A 9,268-nucleotide genomic window follows, 5' to 3' on the forward strand; every position below is an offset into this window, starting at 1 on the left:
GTTTAACTGAAATGTAATCATATTTTGCACTTTCTCATCAGAAACTGTTATTATTCTACTTTACAGAAGTAAGCAATCTTGGAAATGTTATTGTTTTGTGGCCAATGCATCAGCAATGTTAGGTACCATAGTCACAGCAACATTGCATGATTATGTGCCTTCTCATTTTTTTATTTTTTTTTATTTAACTAGGCAAGTCAGTTAAGAACAAATTCTTATTTACAATGATGGCCTACACCGGCCAGTGTTCCACCATCTGTTGAAGAGGGATGGTTTCCCATTTACTTGTTTTAATTCAAGTTCAGTTTGGGATGTGGAATGGCTTTGTGACATTAAATGAAAACATTTACTTGAGTGGATTTCTTGATGGATAACCAAACAGCCAGGGCACTGACTACATGCTGATTAGAAATGTGTTTTAGTGCTTGATATAAGATGAAGACAACAATATTTATTTTCCTATTTATGAAAAAACTTCGCTAGATATTTGGGCCCTCATTTGCTCCTTGTAGATCTAATATTTTGTCAAATTATCAATGTTAATTTTATGAGTTGAAGCCCTTTAAAGGAGAATGTTACTATTTTTCAGCCTAATCTGTATTTTCTATGTTAATGGCATGTTATAAAAGGGTGAAGACACTTTTTTGGTGATTTCACTTGTTTTTGATAAACAGCCGCGATAGACTTTTCTCATTGCTCGTTGTGCAGTGTGCGGGCGTCCAAAAAGCATATCCAAAAACACCCAAATACGTCTTTTTAGAAACACACTCTCAGTATAGTGATGTAGGTCTTTAGATGTTGTACACATGCAATTGTGTCATTCCGAACTTTATCCACAACGTTATATTCCATTTTGTGTAAGTCGAGCGGTTTCCCGTACCAGCTTGTGCTGCTTCTCTGTGTAGCCCGCACAGCACAGCTGGTAGAAGAAACGGTAAGTAAGTACATTCATTTATTTGACACTTCTCAATATAAAAACTGACCTATACCCATACTGCAGTCAATTTAACATAACTAAAACTTTTAATAAAATTAGTAAGCTTTGGTTTTCAGATGTAAGAAAGTCCCTGTTTTTAGTTACATTTAAAATTTCTCGGTTTTAGTGGCTTTCAACTTTCTAAATCCACCCTGAATCCACCTTTCCAGTGCGATCAAGATTTTCCTGATTTTCGGCATCAAAACTATCCTAATCACTACCTTGTAGTTTTGAAAAACGCAACTACAACATTGAATGATCAAATTTTCAATTTTGAAATACCCAATTCTAAGATTGAATCCAATCCGATTTACGAAATCCGATCAGAAAGGTTTTAAGAAACTGGGCCCATGGGATGTTGAAGCGTGGGGCAAAACACTTTCCATGGCTGCCACAGTAGTTAATGTATGGCGGTTTCTGTCAAACTGTATTGCACACTTCTTGATTTATGATGGGGGTGTGTCCAGTGGTAATACAATTGCGTAATTCAAATACATAACAAGGTGGTTTCACCTGTGGTTGTAAACAGAGGGTTTGTGAGGGACTGATTTCGGGGGATAGAATTTGGGAAGGGGGGTTGTTCTCCAGTGGCTGTCGTTATGTTAATTGGACTCTATAAGTTGGCGTGAAATAGTTTTATGTGGGGGTTGTCTGTGAATGATGTATATTTATATAATATGTTGTAGCGTTAGGTAGAAACAGGCCCGGGGGTTGTGATTTACCACCACAGATGTCAAATCTGGGATTTCTGTAGAAGGGTATTTGTACTTACAAGGAGATTGTTAGACATAATAAACTTTTTTTGATTGCATTTGTGAGATCATTGAAGATCTCTTGAACATACCTCTATCCACTGATGCTGCAGACAACAGTTTTCAAGAAGTTACATTGGTGATGGAAAATGTCTTATGTTCAAAGACATACGTCATCACCTGGCGCCGACAAAGATGGCGGCCTCGCGACTAGCTCTTAGGAAACTTTGCGGTATTTTGTTTTTTTGTGTATTCTTTTTTACATTATTAGCTCAGAAAGTGTTTTGTATCATTACATACAGAAGGGAAAAACTCAACAGCGGTAACTCAACAGCATTACGACCAGGAATACGACTTTCCCAAAGCAGATCCTTTGTTTGCCCTCCCCAGGGCAATTGAACTGATTCCAGCGGCTGTCCCAAAACATCGCCGACGAGGCACTCGGAGCGGCCTGCTGGTTCGATTTAGGAGGCTCGCACACCACCCACCAAGTATACTACTCGCTAATGTTCAGTCACTGGTTAACAAGGTCGACGAGCTCCGGGCAAGGATTTCTTTCCAGAGAGACATCAAGGCCTGTAACATACTTTGTTTCACGGAAACATGGCTCTCTGAGGATATTCTGTCAATCAGTCCAGCCAGATGGGTTCTCAGTTCATCGCGCAGACAGGAATAAATATCTCTCCGGGAAGCAGAAGGGTGGAGGTGTGTGTTTCATGATTAACGACTCTTGGTGTAATTGTAGTAACGTACAGGAACTAAAGTCCTTTTGTTCAACTGAACTCAAATATCTCACAATCAAATGTATTATCTCCCAAGATAATTTTCTTCCATTATAGTCACGGCCGTGTATATCCCCCCTCAAGCCGATACCACGACGGCCCTCAAAGAACTTCACTGGACTTTATGCAAACTGGAAACCACATATCGTGAGGCTCCATTTATTGTAGCCGGGATTTTAACCAAGCAAATTTGAGGACTAGGCTGCCGAAGTTCTATCATTTCTGTCACTATGACTGTTGTACTCGCGCTGCTAAAATCATCGACCATTGCTATTCGAACTACCGGGATGGTTATAAGGCCCTCCCCCGCCCTCCTTTCGGCAAATCTGACCACGACTCCATTTTGCTCCTCCCTTCCTATAGGCAGAAACTCAAACAGGAAGTACCCGTGCTAAGGACTATTCAACGCTGGTCTGACCAATCGGAATCCACGCTTAAATTTTTTTTTGATCATGTGGACTGGGATATGTTCCGGGTAGCTTGCGAAAATAATTTAGACGAATACACTGAAACGGTGACTGAGTTTATCAGGAAGTGTATAGGTGATGTTGTGCCCACTGTGACTATTAAAACCTACCCTAACCAGAAACCGGGTATAGATGGCAGCATTCACACAAAACTGAAAGCGCGAACCACCGCATTTAACCATGGCAAGGTGACTGGGAATATGGCAGAATACAAACAGTGTAGCTACTCACTCCACAAGGCAATTAAACTGGCAAAACATCAGTATAGAGACAAAGTGGAGTCGCAATTCAACTGCTCAGACACAAGACGTATGTGGCAGGGTCTACAGACAATCACGGACTACAAAAAGAAAACCAGCCACGTCGCCAACACCGACGTCTCGCTTCCAGACAAGCTAAACACCTTCTTCGCCCGCTTTGAGGATAACACAGTGCCACCGACGAGGCCCACTACCAAGGACTGTGGCCTCTCCTTCTCCGTGGCCGACATCAGAAAGACATTTAAGCATGTTAACCCCCGCAAGGCTGCCGGCCCAAACGGCATCCATAGCCGCGTCCTCAGAGCATGCGCAGACCAGCTGGCTCTCCCTTTCCCAGTCTGCTGTTCCCACATGCTTCAAGATGACCACCATTGTTCCTGTACCCAAGAAATCAAAGGTAACTGAGCTAAATGACTATCGCACCGTAGCACTCACCTCTGTCATCATGAAGCGCTTTGAGAGACTATTCAAGGATCATATAACCTCTACCTTAACTTTCACCTTAGACCCACTTCAATTTGCTTACCGCCCCAATAGATCCATAGACGATGCAATTGCCATCACACTGCACACTGCCCTATCCCATCTGGACAAGAGGAATACCTATGTAAGAATGCTGTTCATTGACTATAGCTCAGCATTCAATACCATAGTACCCTCCAAGCTCATCATTAAGCTCGAGGCCCTGGGTCTGAACCCCACCCTGTGCAACTGGGTCCTGAACTTCCTGACGAGCCCCTCCCAGGTGGTGAAGGTAGGAAACAACATCTCCACTTCGCTGATTCTCAACACTGGGGCCCCACAAGGGTGCGTGCTCAGCCCCCTCCTGTACTCCCTGTTCACCCATGACTGCGTGGCTAAGCACGCCTCCAACTCAATCATCAAGTTTGCAGACGACACAACAGTAGTAGGCTTGATTACCAACAATGACGAGACTGCCTACAGGGAGGAGGTGAGGGCTCATGGAGTGTGGTGCCAGGTAAATAACCTCTCACTCAACGTCAACAAAACAAAGGAGATGATCATGGACTTCAGGAAACAGCAGAGGGTGCACCCCCCTATCCACATCGACGGGACCGCAGTGGAGAAGGTGGAAAGCTTCAAGTTCCTTGGCGTACACATCACTGACAAACTGAAATTGTCCACCCACGCAGACAGTGTGGTGAAGAAGGCGCAACAGAGCCTCTTCAACTTCAGGAGGCTCACAAACTTTTACAGATGCACAATTGAGAGCATCCTGTCGGGCCCGCAACCGCAGGGCTCTCCAGAGGGTTGTGCGGTCTGCCGAACGTATTAACGGGGGCAAACTACCCGCCCTCCAAGACACCTACAGCACCCAATGTCACAGGAAGGCCAAAAAGATCATCAAGGACATCAACCACCCGAGGCACTGCCTGTTCACCCCGCTATCATCCAGAAGGCGAGGTCAGTACAGGTGCATCAAAGCTGGGACAGAGAAAATGAAAACCAGCTTCTACCTCAAGGCCATCAGACTGTTAAATAGCCATCACTAGCACATTAGAGGCTGCTGCTGCCTATTGAAATCACTGGCCACTTTAAGAAATGGAACACTAGTCACTTTAATAATGTTTACATATCTTTCACTACTCATCTCATACAGTTGAAGTCGGAAGTTTACATACACTTAGGATGGCGTCATTAAAACTAATTTTTCAACCACTCCACAAATTTCTCGTTAACAAACTATAGTTTTGGCAAATCGGTTAGGACATCTACTTTGTGCCTGACACAAGTAACTTTTCCAACAATTGTTTACAGACAGATTATTTCACTTTATTCACTGTATTACATTTCCAGTGGGTCAGAGGTTTACATACACTAAGTTGACTGTGCCTTTAAACTGCTTCGAAAAACTCCAGAAAATGATGTCATGGCTTTAGAAACTTCTGATAGGCTAATTGACATCATTTGAGTCAATTGGAGGTGTACCAGTGGATGTATTTCAAGGCCTGCCTTCAAACGCAGTGCCTCTTTGCTTGACATCATGGAAAAATCAAAAGAAATTAGCCAAAACCTCAGAAAATAAATTGTAGACCTTCACAAGTCTGGTTCATCCTTGGGAGCAATTTCCAAACGCCTGAAGGTACCACGTTCATCTGTACAAACAATAGTACGCAAGTATAAACACCATGGGACCACGCAGCCGTCATACCGCTCAGGAAGGAGTCGGAAGTTTACATACACCTTAGCCAAATACATTTAAACTGACATTTAATCCTAGTAAAAATTCCCTGTCTTAGGTCAGTTAGGATCACCACTTTATTTTATGAATGTAAAATGTCAGAATAATAGTAGAGAGTGATTTATTTCAGCTTTTATTTCTTTCATAACATTCCCAGTGGGTCAGAAGTTTACATACACTCAATTAGTATTTGGTAGCATTGCCTTTAAATTGTTTAACTTGGGTCAAACGTTTTTGGGTAGCCTACTACAAGCTTCCCGTAATAAGTTGGGTGAATTTTGGCCCATTCCTCCTGACAGAGCTGGAGTAACTGAGTCAGGTTTGTAGGCCTCCTTGCTCGCACACGCTTTTTCAGTTCTGCCCACACATTTTCTATAGAATTGAGGTCAGGGCCTTGTGATGGCCACTCCAATACCTTGACTTTGTTGTCCTTAAGCCATTTTGCCACAACATTGGAAGTATGCTTGGGGTCATTGTCCATTTGGAAGACCCATTTGCGACCAAGCTTTAACTTCCTGACTGATGTCTTGAGATGTTGCTTCAATATATCCACATAATTTTCTTTCCTCATGATGCCATCTATTTTGTGAAGTGCACCAGTCCCTCCTGCAGCAAAGCACCCCCACAGCATGAGGCTGCCACCCCCGTGCTTCACGGTTGGGATGGTGTTCTTCGGCTTTCAAGCGCTTTTTCTTCCAAACAGAAAGATGGTCATTATGGCCAAACAGTTTTATTATTGTTTCATCAGACCAGAGGACTTTTCTCCAAAAAGTACGATCTTTGTCCCCATGTGCAGTTGCAAACCGTAGTTTGGCTTTTTTATGGCGGTTTTGGAGCAGTGGCTTCTTCCTTGCTGACCGGCCTTTCAGGTTATGTCGATATAGGACTTGTTTTACTGTGGATATAGATACGTTTGTACCTGTCTCCTCCAGCATCTTCACAAGGTCCTTTGCTGTTGTACTGGGACTGATTTGCACTTTTCGCCCTAAAGTACGTTCATCTCTAGGAGACAGAACGCGTCTCCTTCCTGAGCGGTATGATGGCTGTGTGGTCCCATGGTGTTTATATTTGCATACTATTGTTTGTACAGATGAACGTGGTACCTTCAGGCATTTCGAAATTGCTCCCAAGGATGAACCAGACTTGTGGAGGTCTACAATTGTTTTTCTGAGGTCTTGGCTGATTTCATTTGATTTTCCCATGATGTCAAGCAAAGAGGCACCGAGTTTGAAGGTAGGCTTTGAAATACATCCACAGGTACACCTCCAATTGACTCAAATGATGTCAATTAGCCTATCAGAATCTTCTAAAGCCATGACATCATTTTCTGGAATTTTCCAAGCTGTTTAAAGGCACAGTCTACTTAGTGTATGTAAACTTCTGACCCACTGGAATTGTGATACAGTGAATTATAAGTGAAATAATCTGTCTGTAAACAATTGTTGGAAAATTACTTGTCATGCACAAAGTAGATGTCCTAACCGACTTGCCAAAACTATAGCTTGTTAACAAGAAATGTGTGTATGTAAACTTCCGACTTCCAACTGTAAGTGACAAATACAATTTGATTAGATTTGAAGCTTATGTTAGGAACTCAGTCCTGCCAGTGATCTATTGAATGTTAATTCTTACATTGTTCCCTGTAAACCATCAAGTGAATAGATCACTTACTCCCAACAGAGGTGTGGGGGAACGTTTGAGAGGAAATGGTATGGGTTGGTTGTGTCTTTTCACTCACGGTATACAGTAGATAACCCCTCCAACCCAAGGTTAAATCTGCATAAAAATTGTTGATTCACTGTTACCTCAACATCAAAGACACGCCTCTCTAGACCCCAGTAGATGTAGGGCGGTTTGCGTCAAACTCTACTTAACACCTCGCGAGTGTTAATTAAAATAGGTAACCAAGTGGTCGTCTTGTATTGTATGGAAGCACTTTTGATGTAGGTTTTGTGTGTGCGCCATTAGACTTTGGTAAGTTGAAGCACTCAAGGCTGAGAGGATGAATCCAATTTGAAAGGGTTGTCCTGTGATCAGACCAACCAGTTTGAAACACCCAACAAACATCAGCTAGTATCCAGGTGTCTGTGTTGGAAGTGAAGGGGGGGGGGTGTATGTGTAGGGTTAAGACATCGTCATTGCTCCCTTTTCTAAAATGTTTTATTAATATCCAGAGATGTGAAATTGAAACTATGCCCATAGTGGTTAATTTATTTAGAACCAGAGAACGGGTGATTCAAGCAGTACCAAATATGATTATGTTTAAAAGTAAGGTGGGGTAACAAGAACAGAGCTTTTAACAGGAGACAAGTTCTTCAGCACAAGTAGTTGCTTGTTTACCTGTAAAAACGGAAATAATCACCCCAATTCTTATGATGGGTTGTAATGTATAGAAAGTAGCCTGTTTAATAAATAAAAAAATTTACAAAATGTAATAAGATATTTATGTAAAATCTCTGATTCTGTCTGCCGTGTGGCAATTTGTTTGGGTGTTTGTCTGTTTATATCATATGAGGTTAGGTTTAGTGTAGCTTAACATCTCACAGCATGAAGTAATTGGTCATTTATTTTGAGAGTAGCTTCCCCTTACACTGACTGTTTTTATTTATATACAGTACCAGTCAAAAGTTTCTTCAAAGTAGCCACATATGCTGAGCATTTGTTGGCTGCTTTTCCTTCACTCTGCGGTCCAACTCATCCCAAACCATCTCAATTGGGTTAAGGTCAGGTGATTGTGGAGGCCAGGTCATCTGATGCAGCACTCAATCACTCTCCTTGGTCAAATAGCCCTTACACAGCCTGGAGGTGTGTGTTGGGTCATTGTCCTGTTGAAAAACAAATGATAGTCCCACTAAGCCCAAACCAGATGGGATGGCGTATCGCTGCAGAATGCTTTGGTAGCCATGCTGGTTAAGTGTGCCTTGAATTCTAAATAAATCACAGAGCGTGTCACCAGCAAAGCACCCCCACAGCATCACCTCCTCCATGCTTCACGGTGGGAACCACACATGCGGAGGTCATCCGTTCACCTACTCTGCGTCTCACAAAATCTCAAATTTGGACTCATCAGACCATAGGACAGATTTCCACCGGTCTAATGTCCATTGCTCGTGTTTCTTGGCCCAAGCAAGTCTCTTCTTATTATTGGTGTCCTTTAGTAGTGGTTTCTTTGCAGCAATTCGACCATGAAGGCCTGATTCACGCAGTCTCCTCTGAACAGTTGATGTTGATGTGCCCTTTGCACACAGCCAAGACAATGCAGGTCTGTTTCTACCTAACGCTACAACATATTATATAAATATACAGCAATCACAGACAACCCCCACACAAAACTACACTGCTCAAAAAAATAGAGGGAACACTAAAATAACACATCCTAGATCTGAATGAATGAAATAATCTTATGAAATACTTTTTTCTTTACATAGTTGAATGTGCTGACAACAAAATCACGCAAAAATTATCAATGGAAATCAAATGTATCAACCCACGGAGGTCTGGATTTGGAGTCAAACTCAAAATTAAAGTGGAAAACCACTCTACAGGCTGATCCAACTTTGATGTAATGTCCTTAAAACAAGTCAAAATGAGGCTCAGTAGTGTGTGTGTGTGGCCTCCACGTGCCTGTATGACCTCCCTACAACGCCTGGGCATGCTCCTGATGAGGTGGCGGATGGTCTCCTGAGGGATCTCCTCCCAGACCTGGACTAAAGCATCCGCCAACTCCTGGACAGTCTGTGGTGCAACGTGGCGTTGATGGATGGAGCGAGACATGATGTCCCAGATGTGCTCAATTGGATTCAGGTCTGGGGAACGGGCGGGCCAGTC

This window comes from Coregonus clupeaformis, chromosome 31, assembly GCF_020615455.1.
Source record: "Coregonus clupeaformis isolate EN_2021a chromosome 31, ASM2061545v1, whole genome shotgun sequence".
Lineage (NCBI taxonomy): Eukaryota > Metazoa > Chordata > Actinopteri > Salmoniformes > Salmonidae > Coregonus > Coregonus clupeaformis.